This window comes from Pholcus phalangioides, unplaced genomic scaffold (assembly GCF_987345545.1).
Source record: "Pholcus phalangioides strain wild (caught in Gottingen) unplaced genomic scaffold, Ppha-v1.0 ptg000017l_1, whole genome shotgun sequence".
NCBI lineage: Eukaryota > Metazoa > Arthropoda > Arachnida > Araneae > Pholcidae > Pholcus > Pholcus phalangioides.
In genome coordinates this window covers 44,890,310-44,908,843 of record NW_028301610.1, presented here as the reverse complement: position 1 = coordinate 44,908,843, position 18,534 = coordinate 44,890,310, and the positions used below count along the sequence as shown (strand labels likewise).

The following is an 18,534-nucleotide window of genomic DNA, read 5'->3' as shown; positions in this document are numbered from 1 at the left end:
GTTTAGCCATTTGCCCCTCAGTAGGGGACAAGGAATCAGTCCAAATAGGGAGGGATGGAAAATTTTGACTTTTCTAAGGATTATGCTTAGAGGAATGGGGGGCAAGAAACATTAAGGTGGAAATAAAGACATAAAGCAAAGGGTCTTGACAACCGAACCAAAAGCGGCATATTGTTACTTGAGGCTAATCAAAAGGATCAGGGAGGTCCTTGCTAACTGCTAGTTTCCCACCTATTCCCATAAAGCCCCCAAAGGGCTCCAGTTTTCTTTTCGGTCGGTCACAGTATGTACTTTATGGGATGGCTTCCGTTTTTTGCCCCCCAACAATTTTCCATGAGGTCTGGATTTTTGAGAATGGCCATAGTATATCTATGCATATGAAGAAATGGTGATGGAGGGGGGTAGGAAATGTGGCTCCTGGGCCTGTGATAGGACAGTCTTTGACTACGGTATCAAAAGAAAGCCTCCAGGTTTTAATGTCCCCTCTAACAGATGGCCTCAGCTTGGTTCGGGTCATGCCATTTTTACCATATCGTACAATAGAATCTCCTAGTCTTTACAGCAAACAGAAGCACCCATATCAGGGATATATGTTTGTTAGTTTTTGCCTATTCTCAACACTGTTCCTTTAGGCTTTCTTTGATCTATGAGTATACATGACAAAGAATAAATGTCTTCCTGTCTGTGCAATAAGATACCATGTAATTCAACAGAAAATTTTGTGGAGTTTTTCTATTAAGCACAGCAAATCGTAATTAAAAAAAAATGGTATTTTTCGGACATGTGTCTGTAAAATACCTTAATTTGTGAAACAAAAGTTTCAAAAACGACGTTACTTAATGATGACGAATTTGAAGAGAAATACATTGTATTTATTGTAAATTTAGTGTTTTTTCCATACATGTGAAAAAAATCAAGTGTCAGACATAGTGTAGATATGGAGAATGTAATACATATAAATGAATGAATCCGCTTAACGTACATAATATATTTGCAGATATTCTCTGGATAATCAGCCGTCATATTTCCTGTAAAATAAATGCAATCGTAAGTTTTTCATATCACATAAACATAAATTGTTTAATGTCATTCATAATCATCATTCGCGATAACTGATATTTAACCGAATTTTTTTTCAAAATAATTTTTTTCGTTGTTTTCAGATGAAAATGGAGGAATAAGATCCCCCTATTTTATGTGAAAGAATTTGCTACTCAGCTAAATTAATTTACGATTTAAATTATTGTTTGGATGCCTTCTTCCTACAGTAATAATATTTTTTTCAAAGATAGTTTGAAAATTTATAATTTTTTTTTAAACTTGTATATCCGTTTGCAATTGTTCTTTCATATTCAGCTTACATATTGCATTTCCGATCAAACTTGGGTTTCATAATAAGCCCCTAATATTTTCAAAATAATATGCAGTCGCATTAAAATGAGATATGTAATGATGTACTATTATAATAGTTCTAAACAGTAGCGATATAACTTATATGGAACGGTGCACGATACTTATTAAATTTCATTCTTATATATAAAATTGTTTCAATATCTAAAATGTTTCAAAATTATATAGACCAGTGTTTCTTAATTTCAGTGCCCTCGCGGAACCCTCGAAATATCCATATTCTATGGAAGGGCTGAATACTATAACATTACTCATTGTTCAACTATATGCGCCGATGCTGTTATTTCTCTCATTGTATTTCTCAAGCAACCCCGGCTCATAAAAATAATTATATACACTGTAGTATTGGCTGAGGTTTCAATATTTTTTTTCTTCATTCACTTACATCCCCTTACATTTGTCTATCACTTGCATCCAATGCTATCCACGTTAATGATCGTTTTGATTTTTCTGAAATATATACGAAAACAATCTTATAAATATACAATGAAATATATTGACTTGAAAACGAAAAGAGAATATTACATATTGCACAAGATATCATGTACGAAATTTAAATTTCTGGGATGCTAATCAACTTCAACTTTATCCATATGTGCGTCCAATACTTTGAACAAACACTCGAAAAATATTCCGAAATTTTTGTGCTAAAATCATTGAAAATGACAATAATCTGTACGTATAAGAATTGCGATTTAAAATACGAATTTTAAATTTGAGAAGACAAGCTTTGCAATATTTATAAAAACGAATGCCCCCCACAATGAGTTTGTTTTTGGTTTTGTAAATAATAGATAAATGCTGCTTAAAACTATACGCAGACTTTCATGTCTGAAATGATTAAAAAGTAAAATTTGCAGGAAAATATACCATCGTTCTTATGTACATCTATGTAAATGCCTTGTAGGTAGGTCTATGCATGATAAACTTTCTAGCCTTTCATTTCCTCCATTAATCAATGCTATCCACGTTGATCATCGTTTTGATTTTTCTGAAATATATACGAAAACAATCTTATAAATATACAATAAAATATATTGACTTGAAAAGAGAATATTACGTATAACGTAAGATATTATTTAGAACAAATACAGTAGTCTACTAACATTCCATATGACAAAGTCACTTCGTTCCATCAAGAAATTCGGTACATGAAAAATAAATTTTCATATAGAGATAGCTTTCTATGCAAAGTTATTAACGGAACTGTTTATCCGGGTGATATTTTGTTGCATAGAAAAATCGTTTAGTAGAGAATTTACTAAATTTTTAATGAAAAAATATTTCTTATCGTTAATTTGTTATTTATTATAACAAGAGAAATTTATGTTGGTGACATTTCTCTTTTGGTTGGATTTTTTCATATGTATACAAGTTAAATCAAAAGTTTAAAAGCCGATTCGGAATTGCAGATACACGCACATTACCGCATACGTACAATTTTTATCTTAATAATTAATAATAATAATGGTTCCTTTTTATTGCATATTTCGAATATAAAATATATTTACAAGTTAATAAAATTTTAATTCATTCATAATATATTTTCATAATGTATAATATCAAAAGATCTCTTGATTATAAGTTTTCGATCGATCAAGAGAAAAATCAGAATTTTACGGATTTTTTGACTGCTGATACACATTATATGAGTAGGCCTATAGGATATTTTAACAGAGGAATAGAAAGTGAGAAGAAATATGAGAATTTAGATTTATATATATATTATATTTATTTATTTATATTCAGTACAAATAAATAAATATATTGATTTATTTATACTGATTTTTTTTTACTTAGTAAACCAAATTAGAATCCGTATGTTTTTAGGAGAAAATTTTTTTATTGTTTGTACATACAAGCGGTATCAAAAGAGACCTAAGACAATAATTTCAGATAAAGGAAAGATACAGTACAGGTATGATGAATCCTCTCTCATCTTAATTGCTACGAAAGAAGCAAATTGTTCGTGAGAAAGAAAAATTATATAAATTAACGACAAGATCATCATATCCTATATCCAAATGAAATATCCCTTCCGTTCCGCTAATCGATTACCTAGATGGATAATCCCATATACAACAAATGTTCCTACCATAACAAGATAAATCATCCATAACAAGGATCGGAAATCGTAGGAAATTCATTTCTTGCAAGTACAGAAAATAAAACTAAAGGCAAAAAAAGTAGAAATACATCTATATATAAAGAGGAAAATCTAAGATGTAAGGGGAAAGAATCGGGAATATAACCATAAATATCCAGGTGAATTCCTCGCGAAGACCTGTACCTACACCCGATATTCCCCTTTCATTATTTATCAATATTTATACCTCACACGGGGTCTTGAATCATTCCTTGCCAAAGCGGAGGAGGAACCCAGAGTAAAAGAAAAAGACAAGGGCCACTGAGTCCTTAAGCATTTGGAATCCTATCATTCTAACCTAAAAAAGCAAGACATGGGGAATATAATTCCTACGAAATTGAAGCGGTAAATCACCTGAAATTTATATGTCAGACAAGAAGCAGTGTAATCTGTTGCCGATAAATCTGCTATGTCTTGGAAGACGGATGCTTTCGTTTTTCTTATTTTTTTTTTCTTTCTTATTTTCGTGTTTTCAACCAACGAGACGCACATTGGATATGTATATAATGTATATATATATAAAAAAGAGGCATAGAAGGAGGCTTAGCAAAGCTATGGGTCGAGGAGTAAGTTAGGGGAATGTGTACAACAATCTCTCTTTAGTATATATATTTTAAACCGATTTCCTATGAGTGCACCTTAAGGAAAAAAATAGATAACACAGAAGTTGGGATGGGCTTTTGCGCGATAGGGAGCTGTGTTGGTATTAATCAAAACACGCCTTAGTATGTTATTTGTATTTTGTTACTGTGTATTTTTTTGCTCAGTCTGATGTATTGGGGTGGATTACAAACTGCGTGAAAGTATTCTTCTTTCCATACTTGTGTTTTATTTATTCGAACTTATTTTATGTATAATCATTGATGATAATCATCTATACACTAATATGAGTATGTTTCTGTAGACTGCATTTCTGATCCATATGGGAATGGATATGATTTTGACTGCCAAGTAAATTATTATCTACGAATATTTTGAATATTTTTTGCTTCTCCTCCACATGGTGTAGCAATTTTATATCATTATTGCGGTCAACTGTTTAATAATAAGATAATAATAGTTATGCGATAGAACATCTATTAATCGGCTGTACTGAGGCTTTTAGACTCTAGTGTTGCCAATAGTAAAAAAAATTATAGCCGTTATAATCATGAAAAATAAATCTGTTAATTATAATAGAAAATTGGTTAAATCATATGAAGATGATAAAGAGTTGTCTTCAGTAACTAAACTTCGGCTAAAGTTGATAGAGCTGCTGAAGTTCAGTGAGAAGAAAGTTCAAAACTATGACAATACTTATTTCGTCTGTGGATCAGCAGAATTCCTGAGCAACATGCGAAATATCTGTACTGATTCTTTGCTAGATTTTGTATTAATAAACATTTATTTCACTGAAAACTCCGATCTTCTCCGTGGGTCTAACATGACTCCGATCCACATGAGAATGGATATGATGTTGACTGTCAAGTTAATTAGTGTTTACGAATATGTTCAGTTTTTCAATGCACATGCTGTAATAACTTCATATAATAACAGTTAAGTGATTAATAATATATATAATAACAGTTACGCAATAGAATCTCTATTAATCTTCCTTAATGAGACCTAAAGAGAGTCCAGTGTTTTTTTTATAGTAAAAAATCCTCCCTACTTGATTTCTCGTAAACTACTAGAATCTGGACCAAAACAACGAGAATTAATTTTAGCTCTATTAAAATCGTCAAATGTAAATAATTGTAGAAAATTGTTGGTTAAATTTTGAACACGGCTTAATATGTTATTTGCATTTTGTTAGTGTATACTTTTCCCCTCCAGCTGATGTATTGGGGTGGATTACAAATTGCGTGAAAGAGTATTTTTATCCATATATTTATATTTTATTTTATTTCATGTACAATCATTGATGATTATCATCTACATATAAATATCACTACGCTTTTGATCCACATGAGAATGGATATGATTTTGACTGTCAAGTTAATCAGTATAAACGAATATTTTCAGTTTCCCAATGTAGCAATTTCATATAACAGTTAACTGAATAATAAAAGTTATGTAATATAACCTCTATTATCCGGCCTTACTAAGACCTTGAGTCCAGTGTTGCCAACAATAAAAAAATTTTCCAACTAGAACTCGTAAGAAACAATTAGAATCTGGATTAAAATAAATAGAAGCTGTTTTTTAGCTGTTACAATCGGGAAAATAAACGTGTGTTAATGATTATAAAATATTGGTAAAATCATATGAAGATGAATGTGCATAGCAAGTTCTCTTAGTATCCAGCACTTCAGCTGGCACTGGTAGCATAGGCTCCGGAACCTAGGGGCTGGGGTCACTTGAGCCCCCCCCCCAATAAATTTTGTAAGGGAGCTGAGCCCCCTCAATAATTCCTGAAAAAATAATGCAATGCACTCTCCCTCTCCTGCGTACGCGCTTGAGTCCTATATATACGGGACGACCAGCACCTTCCAGCCCCCCCCCCCAATGTTTTCTTCATGTCGGCACCACTTACTGATAGAGCCACCGAAGTTCAGTGCGATATTTGCATTCAACATGTCTGTACTGATTCTGTTTCTAAATTTTGTATTAATAAAGATTTAACTGACTGAAAATTCTGATTTTCTGCAAAGGTCCAATTTAGAAAAGTCCTAAAAAAAGAAAAAATCCTAGAGAAAAAACTCCACATTTAAAGGAACCCTGGCATCTCTGACTGTTAGTTTCATTTAATTTTTCATCAACAATTTAATGCAAAATTATCAGATTAGCCTACTTCTTTTTAAAGAAAAATTCTAGAGTAGATATTTTAAAATAATCCACATTATTTGGGGGCGAAAAAACTTGAATGTAACCACTCACGACGATATTTTGAAAAAGACTAGATTTTCCACAAGCAACTTACTGGCTATTTTTCCAACTAAATGACAAAAAGACTAGATTTGGTTGTGAAACAACCATGTTTGCAACATTGCTAACGTCATCCTCGAAAACTTCCGATTTGCCGAAGGAGATGCTGAAAACAGCATCGGATCTATTTGGGTAAAAAATTTCGAAAGATATTCGAGTTACGAGAATACTATCAAATTACAATTGAAATTTTGGAGATGATTTTTAATATATAATACATAGGGACTTGCATATATATATTACATGAAATACGAATTTTATTTGTACATATATAACAACGTATTACTATACTTATACTGTATATGTACTAAAGCAGTGTTTCTCAATCTTTCTGAACCCAAGGACCGGTGAAATATCTGAGATGACGGACCTGTACCTGTAACTACAGCATGATTTGGGCAACCATGTGTCCCGTATTTGATGGGATATTCCTGTATTTTTGTCCGTTCCGACTTTACATTTGTTATCCTGTTTTTTTAAACGAAACTTATTGGAATTTGTAAAATGGTGGGTGAAAATAACTTTCAACTGATGTAAGTTATAATATGATAATATATTATGACTATAAATTATATAAATAAATACTCGTCTCACATATTTGTGATGTTTAACGTTTTTCCTGTGAACTACATTCCAATCACTTCCGGATCCCAAGTCCTCCCATTCATAATCTTCAGCCATTTCAGCAACAATTTTGCTGACTTATAGCAACGTTTTCGGTGACACAATTGGTCCCGTATTTTAGATCCCAGTTTTCCGTATTTTTCTAAATGAAATGTGGTCTCCCCACTCTTCAGCAATTTTAGCAATAATTAGCAAATTTGTGGAAAATATTTTTTGGCTAAAATTTGCTCCATATTTAGTACCACGATATACATATATATTTACAGTGTTTTCCTTGATTAGATATGGTTTCCCTAACTTACTAATATCAATAAAAACATTAGTTAGAATTAAATTTATCGAGTCTGCCTACGGACCACCTGCACTATCGTCACGGACCACTTCTGGACCGCAGACCATATTTTGAGAAATAATTTTTTAAGAATTATCAGTGGATTTTTGTATTCTGCGGGATGTGATGGGAATTGGAATAAATTTGTTCGTTTTTGGAGAGAGAGAGATTCATCGTTAACCATTAAGGAATCCCGAATACTTTTATGGTTCGCATGATAACGTTTTACAAGTTAGCTCCTATTTTATTATATCATGCGTCATATTTTGTTTCTGTACCAAAAATGTCATTATTAGGGATCATAGTTGAATATTAATTGAAACAACTTATTTGCAGCCGAAACAAACATATCTAAGCAGCGAAAATGTAGCGTTGTTTTACGAAAAATGAATTACATTTGGAAAATATTTGTTTTAAATTATGTATAATCCGAAATAATGACTATATATAGGCCCGTTTTAGATAAATTGTCATTATAAAATCGTGTAGAAAAAAATTGATGAACTCTGAAAAAAAGAAAATTTAAAAATTGGTTAAATATAGGTTAGTTGTATATGTGGTAGTTATAGATACACAAACTCATTTTTGTATCGCCCTGCGTAAGTTATACATGTCTTATTTATCTTTAAATAAATGAATCTTATGATTTATAAATGCAAAATAACAATATACCATGGATATTTTACAAGCATTTGCTTTTTACAAGGGAATTATAATTGTTATATTACGATGAAATTATTAAAAATTTCCGTTTCTCTGTTAAGAAGTAAACATTACGAAAAATGGCATTTTGCGCAGGAAAATATTTGTATTGAATTTTCTAGTCCTATGAAAATTACAATTACGGATATTCTAATTAACACGCACGACGCCTTGACCTAACAGGCGTTCTGTAGAAATCACTATCGTGTGCGTAATTATTAATCATAGATGTTATAAAAAAAAAATCATGGAACAATTTTTTTAATAACCAAAGATTCAAAATTAGAAGCGTATAATATTCCATTTTATAATTAGGATATTAAAAATCATGTAGGCCTATTAGGAAGAATCATCGTTAACGCTATGGCTTTACTTGAATGTAACCGAAGATTTTTGTATTTGATTTGAGTATTTTGATTAAAAAAATATGAGAACAGTGCAAATTATCAAAAAATTTAGTATAAGTATTTTTTTAATGTATGTAAATTTGATGCTTGTAAATGCTATGTTTTTAATAACATTTAAGACTACGAGAAATACTTCGGAATTATTTTCTAGAATTTCGAGAAAATGTAAAGAAATGCTCAAAAATGTTTAATAATTTTATACCTACGGGGAAATTCAATCTCATATACGACGGCAACGAATAGAATTTGTGTCATAATGAATAATGTACGATTACAATAAATGAAAAATTTAAAGTTGAAAGGATGTTGAAAATGTTTGTGGTTTGCCAACTCTGCGATGTTTAAGAACTAAGAGAACTGAAGGCGGTATTTTGATCTTTATAAGGACAAACAATCAAATTTTAAATTCACTAATGGTTATAAAGTGTTGAATATATCCATGAATATTCTACATGTATATAAGCGCAAGTCCATTGTGTAAAGAAATCTGCCTCTCTTGGTCTTTGCGTGGTTAGTTACCAACTTTCGGCTGTACAATCCAGCATTCAAATCCCAACTGGAGCTAGTTGGATTTTTCTAGCTTTTCAAACTATAGAGAGAGGTCCCAGTATAATTATAATTCACCCATCGGAGTACATAAAATAAATAACGTGTGACAAATTAAGCAATCCCCAAAATAATAATAATAATAATGCATCTTTTATATTATTTTGTACTCAAATATCATCAGAATCAATTTTCTATTCGAGAATATAAAACAGTAAAATATCCATAACAATATATTATTAGAGATTTTGCGCGTACACGTGGGGAATGATCGTACTTAACTAAAAATCAAAGATGTAGTTGTACCGAGCATACATGCTACGTGTACAACAAATGTCACATATCTATAAATGCAAATGCCCATACCCCCTTCACCCAAGAGAAATGTTTTTTGATGATTGATTTTCCATACTAAATCAAACTACAGATACTTATAAATCCATACTCCTTACATACAGATCACGATATAACAGCTAATAATACTTCGTTAAATAAACAATGGAAATTAATCGTTTGTTATTACGTTTAGGTGTGATATTGTGTACAAAAAAATTTTAATATAATTGGCCCATCACAGAGTAAGAAATGACTCTGGTGTGAAAAATCAAACAAAATCCCCAAAACAATAATTCATAATTTGTATTATTGGTGCTCAAATATCATTAGAATCAATATTCTATTCGAGAATATGATTTAGTAAAGTGTCATCATATACTATATTGTTGGAGATTTTTGTGCTTACATGGAATGATGGTACTTTTTCTACTAACAATCAAAGATGCAGCTGTGATAAATATTAATGCTACGTGTGCGGATATCACAAATCCTCCAAAAAAGTCCCCTCCCTCTCCTAAAGAGAACTGTTTTTTTGGTGATTGATTCTCCATACATTGGATTACGGTATAACTGTTAATAACTTATTAATACTTCGTTAAATATACAATGAAAACGAATCGTTTCTTATTACGTTTAGGCGTGATATCGTACATATAAATAAGAGTCAGAGACCACTTTGAAGATTGATTAATTGGTCACGTGAAGATTGGGTGGACGTTTTCCGACTCCTCGGGGCCTGAATTGGCTTATCCAAGACATGCGGCCGATGTCAACCAACGCCTGAATTAGAAAACGCAAGGAAATGAAAAAAAAAAGTCAATAAATGAAAGGAAATGTTTTTTGAGCATGAAAGCCCAAGGAATTAGAGAAGAAAACGAAGTACCAATCAATTTGTCAGCGCAATGGATTTCGTTTTAAGGATATCACCTGTAGGTACACTGAACGTAGAGCACACCATATTCTCGACTAGTTGTATGTCAAATGGTGGTATATCTTATCAGGTACTCGACGTGCCAGCATGATGCCCCATACACGCAGACACCTTGGAACCTGGTATCATACTTTATGAGTTCCAACTGCAGGATATCATGAACTAAGCCCTATGGCAGTTCTTTTTTGTTTTCTGTCTCTACTTTTTTGGTCTCTTGTGTTCTCTGAATTTTTTTTACTTTACTATTTAATCGAATTCAACTCAAGAAGGTAAAAGCAACAACAAAAAAGTATTGCTGGGAGAGAGAAGACAAGACAAAGCCTCGGCGTTTGAGAGCGAGAGCTAGCCTTTGAGCATATCTCTCTGACGCTGCTGGGCATGGTCAATTCATAATTCTCCTTCTGTTGTGTTTTTATCGAAATATAATGGGATACTATAAATCTTTAGCTATTGGTTGCAAAGTGCTTTTTTTTTCCTCTCTCTCTCTCTTAACCCGCTTTTTTTCCTTCTACCCGCGCTTTTTCGAGAGATTCGGCTCTTGACGTTTGATATATTTCCCGCTGAGCATTGGCCGTTATAATAAATTTAACTATACAGCCTGATTTATTTCAATTTCTGAATAACATTTTATTTTTCCTCCCCTCATGATAATATATCTGGGTGGCATAAACTTTTGGATTATAAATAAATTAGTTATATTTTTCCATCCTTTTTCATGTCATTCCTAAAAACCCGACAGAGATGAGATATAAGTTCTTTGAAATTTTCTATGAAGGCTTAAAAATTAATAAAAGTCTCTGTATATTTTGAATGAGTCTAAATTAGCGCTTTGTGTAGTTGCTGTATAGGTTTAATCGTATATGTAGCACAAATAAAAAATAAGAAGGAAAATTAGTTTCAGTTATGAAACGAATTATCTTTTTGTAATTGGAGGTTTCCTCTTCAGTAAAGATTTTGTCATAGTTGAGATTAATAATTCTCAGAATTTGTGAAACCTTATAATCCTGAGAGAATTCATAGGAGAAAATCATTAGTAGAAGCTGATAATTCCATTTGAAATTCGGAATTTTCAAATTTAGAGCTTTATAGCTTGACATTTGTCGATGACAAAGTGGAACGATATTGATTGGAAGTTTAGATGATTCCTGGAAGCCACGAAGGTTAGAAAATTGTCCTTTATATATCCTGGGATTAATCAGTCAATGTGTGCATAAAAGGACCGTGATACGACATAATGATCAAATTATCTAATATTACACAAAGGTATCTAAGATATCTTCTATTATATATAAAAAGATTAATCACTCGGGAAAAAATAAATCTTGAATAGATTCTTGCAAATTCTTACTTCAGCGTTCGAAAAGCTTCCTATGCATACATAGGCCGGTCTACTGTGCTGATAGCTTGCCCTGCTGTCTCGATAGGTAGAGTACGGAACTCTTAATTTCATGGTCATATGTTTGGATATTAATTTTTGTCTCCCATTGAGTTTACATGTATTAAAATTCCTGACATGCACTCTGTATTACTGCTCCGGCAATGATAATGATGTGCAGATTTCATTTACGAAATTATATTAGTCGAGTTGAACTCTTGAAAACTGTTAGACTATCTTTTGGTTCAGACCAACTTTTGTTTAGTTTTTATTATGTGGAAAAGTCATCTGCAATAGCGATAAAAATTTACGAAACCAAAAAAGAAAAATCTTGATTTTCTGCAATTTTCTGCTGTTATCAATGGCAATTGCAGTTAAAAAAATAATGTCAAGGTGAGTACTTTGAAAACTTAAACAAGAAAATATATTACCTATTTATAATCTTGAGATGTTGCTGTCTTCCTGTATTGACGTATAGCGGATTTCTAGCTCGGTAAGTTGATTTGCGTCGCATTATATGAATCAGGTCTCGCATCACGTGGATAACAGTGAAAAAAAAACGAAAACGTATACAAATATCAATAAAATTAAAATTGAACGTTAACATTTTTATAACTTGCAAACAAAAAATTCAAGTATAATTTCATAGTATCTGAACGGAATAATTTTTTAAAATTTCACTCCTCAATCTTTAGAGAAATAAAATTATAACTCTATTATGGTAATGTGCGAAATTTAAGTGAAGAAACTTGAAAATTTATTTTTAGTATAAATGAATTCCATATAGTATTTGCGAATTTGTGGAAAAAATTTTCAAAAATTAATATACCTAATCATATAATTATGAACGTTTGAATTTGAAATGTAATAGTCCTTGTATTATTGAAAATAAATTTTAAAAAAATGTTTCAAACAAGTAAGAAAATCGAAAATAAGATTATCGATATAATTTTCAATATGATTTCATAAAATTCGTCTTTTCACGCAGGTAGGCTCTTTAGTTTTTTGAATTATTTGGATATCGATTCTCTAACGGAAAAATTTGTCACATTATTACAGGTTGCTGCACCAGAGTATCTTGACGGAATCTTCGCTATATTTATACTTTCATTTCCAATATCAACTACATAAAAATATAAAAAAATTGCAGCATACACATTCGAATAATTTGAATTTCATCTAATTAGTTGTGGAAATAATTTCCAGACAACGTAAATGACAACGTTCCAAATGGGTTAGTGTACTTCTCAAAATCGTTATATTAAAAATATATTTACGTGGAACATAGTTACGTGGTATATAAATTCAATAAAAAATAAAATTTCATATTGTTTGTATATATAATTATGTGATTGATACATTCATACATTACCATCAATTCACTAATCGATAATATGTAGCAATAAAATGCTACATACGTTGAATTCCTTTTAACGATCTCTTTTTTTTTTAACACTGCGAATCCTATAGAATTCCATAAAAAATAAATTAAAATTTTGAAAAATTAAAGTATCCTAATGCAGGGCGGAACAAATCCCAGGCGCCAGGCCACCATGGCGACTAAAAAATTGGTATTGGCGCCTAAAATTTTCATTCTGAAGTTACTAAATTGCACTCTGAGAGCAACACCAAATGTTTGGAATTTTTTCGCAGCATATCTGCCAACATTTGAAAGAGGGTCAGTGTGCCCTGAAAAAGTCTAAAGAAGCATTATTTTGAACCTTTTTCTTCGAGTAAATCTTTTTTTTTGTGCCTAGATTTTTTTCCGATTCGTCCATCTTGTCCTAATGTGTATTCATGTGAAAGTAGGTATTATAGCCAATTTCAGATGGTTATTTAAATATAAAGAAATTAATAAATATATATTATTTTTCAGTATTTTCCGAGGGGGCAAAAATCAGAAAAATTGCATAGTTATCAATTACCGGAAAAAAACTCGGTCGCAAATTTCGCTATTTTGAGAGAAAATTCCATAGTATAGTCACATGGCGTGTAATGTAAATTCCGTTCATGAATAAGAAAATCTTGAGTGATTTAAAGTGTTGTTTGTCCCGTTTTTATAGAAAAATACTGATTTTTCTACTCGCATCTATACGCTATCTATAAATCTTTAAAGAAATATATTTATTTTACAAATTAATTTTCAAAATATTTATTTCTATTTCCTCAATTGTTAATTGCAGTAATTGCAGTTAATTGCAATTACAGTTGAGAATATTAGTTGAGTAAATCGACTCGATAAATCCGATTGAAGTTAAAAATCTGCGTAAAAAGTTGGAAATTTTTTGAAAAAACTAATAACTTTATTAAATGGAAGGGATGTGTCTTAAATTAATGTTAATATAAAATATAACATTTTGGATAAAGGCTATTCTCTCTCTCTCGAAAGATGTGTGAATCAATATTTTCAACAAATTTTCGGTATGGGTAAATACAAGTCGATTTAACCAGAACTGGTAATTTCAGTTTCAAATTGAGTTTGATGGGAGTTTCAGATGACTAGACCGAAGTTTATTGTCTCCAGTATGAATATGTAGTTTTTCGTTTTCTTGGAAGTACCATTCGGAAGGAATTACTAGGAAAACAAGAAACATTATACATGATGATATGTAGTTTCAAAATAAGTGACATAATCGAAATCGTAAAATAACTTTTTTTTTAAACGACAAAATCCCCAAGTGAAGAAATTCAAGGTTTTGACAAAGTATGTTCAGCATATTAAATTGCTTAGGCGGGCAGCCTTAATTTCTTAATTGGTACCTATATTTGTTTGCACTTGGCGAATAGGTGCGTGAGAGAGAGAAAGAAATATTAGTGGTTACGAAAAATATTCAATTAATCAATCGATTGATGTATTTTGATTAACGAGTGGAAATTTATAGTCGATTTCCAGCCATAATAAAAACGCTAATAATGCGCAGGAAATTACGGTAGTTTTTATTTTGAAGTGGAATTCACAAAAATGTGTTCAATTTGAAGGGCTTAAACTCTGTATAAACGAATGTATCCGAAGCCATCTGGATTTTCCAGGGAGGGGCTTAGGAAATATCCCCCATTGAATTAGCACGCATAATGCATGCTTTGCATAATTATACCCTCTCCCCCCGGCTAAGGGAGAAGAGGAATGAATAGGGGGATCCGTACTGAATATCCTCTGGTCAGTTTCCTTTATATTACACCGCTTTTTCTCCCCTCACACTTTTCCGTCATCATTGGTTACTTTAACTGAACTGAGGGGGCCTTTTTTTTAACATATTCTATCATTAGTATGGTGCTTGGTGGAAATGATTTTCTGGATTTATTTTGCTTTGACTACGTTGTGGGACGTATTTGGTTCACTTCTTCTTAGTGGCATTTACTCCTTTTTTAAAGATAGGATGTCTTTTTTAAGGTAGGAAGTGACATTTTTTTTGTTGAACTTATTTAAGATGGTTAGTAGGAATATTTTGAGTTACTTTATTTCCATCTTCAAATCTGATTCGTGCAGTTTGGATGTTGTTTATTATCTATAAATTATATTGGTGTCGGAAAATATTTTCAGAAATATTTCTATCTGGAAAAACAAATTCAAATGGAATATCGGAGATGTTCAAAATATATGCTACAAAAATGCTTTAAAATAGGCTTCAAACTTCGGTAGATGTTTTCAGCTGGCTTTATGAAAGTTTGAGGCATGATAATCCCGTTTTAACGAATACCGTTATAGCGAAAAACAAATCTTGTTTTAACGAACACTTTTCTAATCCCCCATATGAGTTTGCATAGGAACAATGCCCGAAGAGTTGGAATTCTTTTACAACGAAATGTCGTTTTAACGAAGTGATTTCTTCGGTTTCCTGGAGTTCGTAATAACGAGATTTGACTGTATTACCTATAAGCGATCGTCTATTGATGCTTTTTTGGTTTCAAGTAATGAAGTTAGCGGATATACTACGAGAGGGCGCGACAACGAGAAATCTTAGTCTACATATTTTTCTCCGTGTTTTACTTAGTTTTTTACTTTTTTTAAAATGTGGATGAGAATGGTATGGTGCAAGTTGCTCACACAGCAACAAGGGAATGAAAAATGATCGCGGAAACGTAATTCAAAAATAATTTTTTCTTTGTATTCACTGGAAAGTATATGTATGAAGACAATCTGTTAGTTATCGTTTTCTATAAGTGAGAAGCAGGGTTTTTATTCTCCCTTTTTTCTAATTATATTTTATTTGCTTCATTTGAATCTCTATAAATTTTATATCAGCGCTATATAATTATCGTCTATCCATAGTTCTCGGTTTGAAGCAGTCTACTGAAGTAGACGGATATACCATAAGACCATAAAACCGAACAAGGAACTCTGTTAGTCTATCTATTTTTCACAACACTGTGTTTAGTTTTTAATATTGATGAGATGGTGTGGAGTTGTTCAAAATACGGTTTAATGAGAGACCAAAAGTAATGGGGGATACATGATTCAAAAAGCATTTTTTTTTCTTGTATTTACAGTGAAAATATTGGTAGGGAGGCAATCCGTATGGTAGCATATTTATAACTACACAAGCAAGGTTTCACATATTTTATTTGAATTTATAGAAATATTTTTTATACCGTTGAGGTGTCATTAGTTATCTATAAATTGTATTGGTATACTATATTCAGAAAATATTTGCAAAAATTTTTCTCACTAAAAACAAAAAATCAAAATCTTAGAGATGTTGAAAATATGTTATATTCAAACTGCGGTAGAAATTTTCAGCTTATTTCGTGTATGTTTGAGTATGTAATCTCTTTTTTTCATATCGGCTGTAAGCTGTTGTCTATCGTCTCTGATTTTAAGTACTGATGTTGAGGTATATACAATGTAAAACGAGAGTGCAAAACCTAACCACGAAATCCGTTAGTCTATATATCTTTCTTTTCCTATTTATCTTCCCATTTTGTTTGGTTTTTGATGTTTATGAGATGTTGAGTTAATCAAAATACACACAAATGCAGGAACAGAAAACGATCACGCAAACGTGATTCAAAAAGCATTCTTTTTTCGTTTATTTAATGTAAATAATTGTTATGGAGACAGTCTGTTAGCATATTTATAACTACACACAAGCAAGAGATTTTATATAATTTATTTGAATCTCTAGAAATTTTACTCATACAGTTTAGGTGTTATTCATTATGTATAAATTGTATTGGTATCAGAAAAATATTTTCAAAAACTTTTTAAAATATAGAAAAAATAAATAAATAAAGGGATTCTCTTAGAGAAGTAGAAAATATTTTATTCAAACTGCAGTAGACATTTTCAGCTGACTTCAGGGATGTTTGAGGAATGAATCGTTTGTTCATACTTCATATCAGCTATATAAAATATCATATATCATCCACCATTCATACTTTTTGGTTTGTAATAGGCCTACTGAAGTTGAATATACCACGAGATGATGAAACCTCACAAAGAAATCCGTTAGTGTTGCCTGTCTGTTTTTTCTACTTCAATCCGCGTTGTGTTTAGTTTTAATGTGGATGCCATAGTGTGGAGTTGATCAAAATACTCACTAATAAGGAAACAAAAAACGATCGCTGTAACGTAACTCAAAAAACGTTTTTTTTTCTTGTATTTACTGTGAAAAAATTGTTATGGAGACAATTTGTTAGTTATCATTTTATTATGTAGGCACAAGCAAGGTTTTTATTCCCTATTTTCTGGTTATATTTGATTTATTTTATTTGGTTACATTTTATTTGAATCCCCTAGAATTTTTATCCATACAATTTAGATGCTATTTATCATCTATACATAAATCGGATGGTATCGTAAAATGTTTTCAGAAATTTCTCTCTCTAAATTACGAAAAAACGAAGGGTTTCTTAGAGGAGTTGAAAATATTATATTCAAACTGCAGTAAAAAATTTCAGCTCACTTCATGATGTTTGAGGCATGGCTCGTTTGTTCATATTATTTTAAAGCTGTCGTCTATCCATACATTTTAGTTTGAAGTAGGCTACTGAAGTTGAGATACGAGACGGTAAATCCTAACCAGAAAATCCATATTGGTCTATCTATTTTTTTTTTTACTTTCCTCCGCATTCTGTCAAGTTTTTAATGTTGATGATATAGTGTGGAGTCGATCAAAATACACATTAATGAGAGAACAAAAACTGATCGTGGAAATGTGATTCAAAACGCGTTTTTTTCTTGTATTTACTTTGAACGATTTGTATGGAGAAAATCTGTTAGTTGGCATTTTTATAAATCGAAAGCAGGGTTTTTATTTTCTATTTTTTCCTCTGGTTATATTTGATTTATTTCATTTGGTTGCGTTTTATTTGACTTATTTCATTTGGTTACATTTTAATTGAACTTCTAGAAATTTTAGTCATACGGTTTACATATTGTTTGTTGCCAATAATTTTTATTGGTATCGGAAAGTATTTTCAGAACTTTTTCTCTCTAAAATACGAAAAAAAGTTTTAGAGAAGTTGAAACATTATATTCAAACTGCGATAGACATTTTCAGCTGCCTTCACGAAAGTTTCAGGCATGGCTCGTTTGTTCATATCACCTATAAGCTATCATATATACTTTTTGGTTTGAGGTACTGAAGTTATGGCGAATATACCACGAGAGCGTGAAACCTAGGCAGAAATCCGTCAGTTTATCTATTTTTATCTGTTTTTTCTAGTTTTTAATGTGAATGAGATGGTGTGAAATATTGATCAAAATACCCGCTGAGAGAGATGAGGGAATAAAAAACGATCCCAGAAACGTAATTCAAAAAGCATTTTTTTATCGTATTTATTATTATTTGCGTGAAGATAATAATAAGTTAGCATTTT

At 31.4% G+C, this 18,534-nt stretch overlaps 1 protein-coding gene and 1 long non-coding RNA gene across 4 annotated transcripts in view; one reads left to right on the top strand and one right to left on the bottom strand.

The window, feature by feature from the left end:
- The window catches only part of LOC149073505 (homeotic protein ultrabithorax-like), a 183,836-nt gene that overhangs the window by 70,948 nt on the left and 94,354 nt on the right, over positions 1-18,534 (top strand). The gene's annotated exons all lie outside the window — the stretch shown is intronic.
- Positions 893-12,388, bottom strand: LOC149073506 (uncharacterized). Of its 2 annotated transcripts, XR_016194500.1 has the most exons (4): positions 12,147-12,388; positions 2,281-2,401; positions 1,796-1,860; positions 893-1,028 (listed from the first exon to the last, which is right to left on the bottom strand). It is a non-coding gene; the product is annotated as an uncharacterized LOC149073506 (long non-coding RNA). The 2 variants fall into 2 exon arrangements; XR_016194499.1 differs by lacking the exon at positions 1,796-1,860.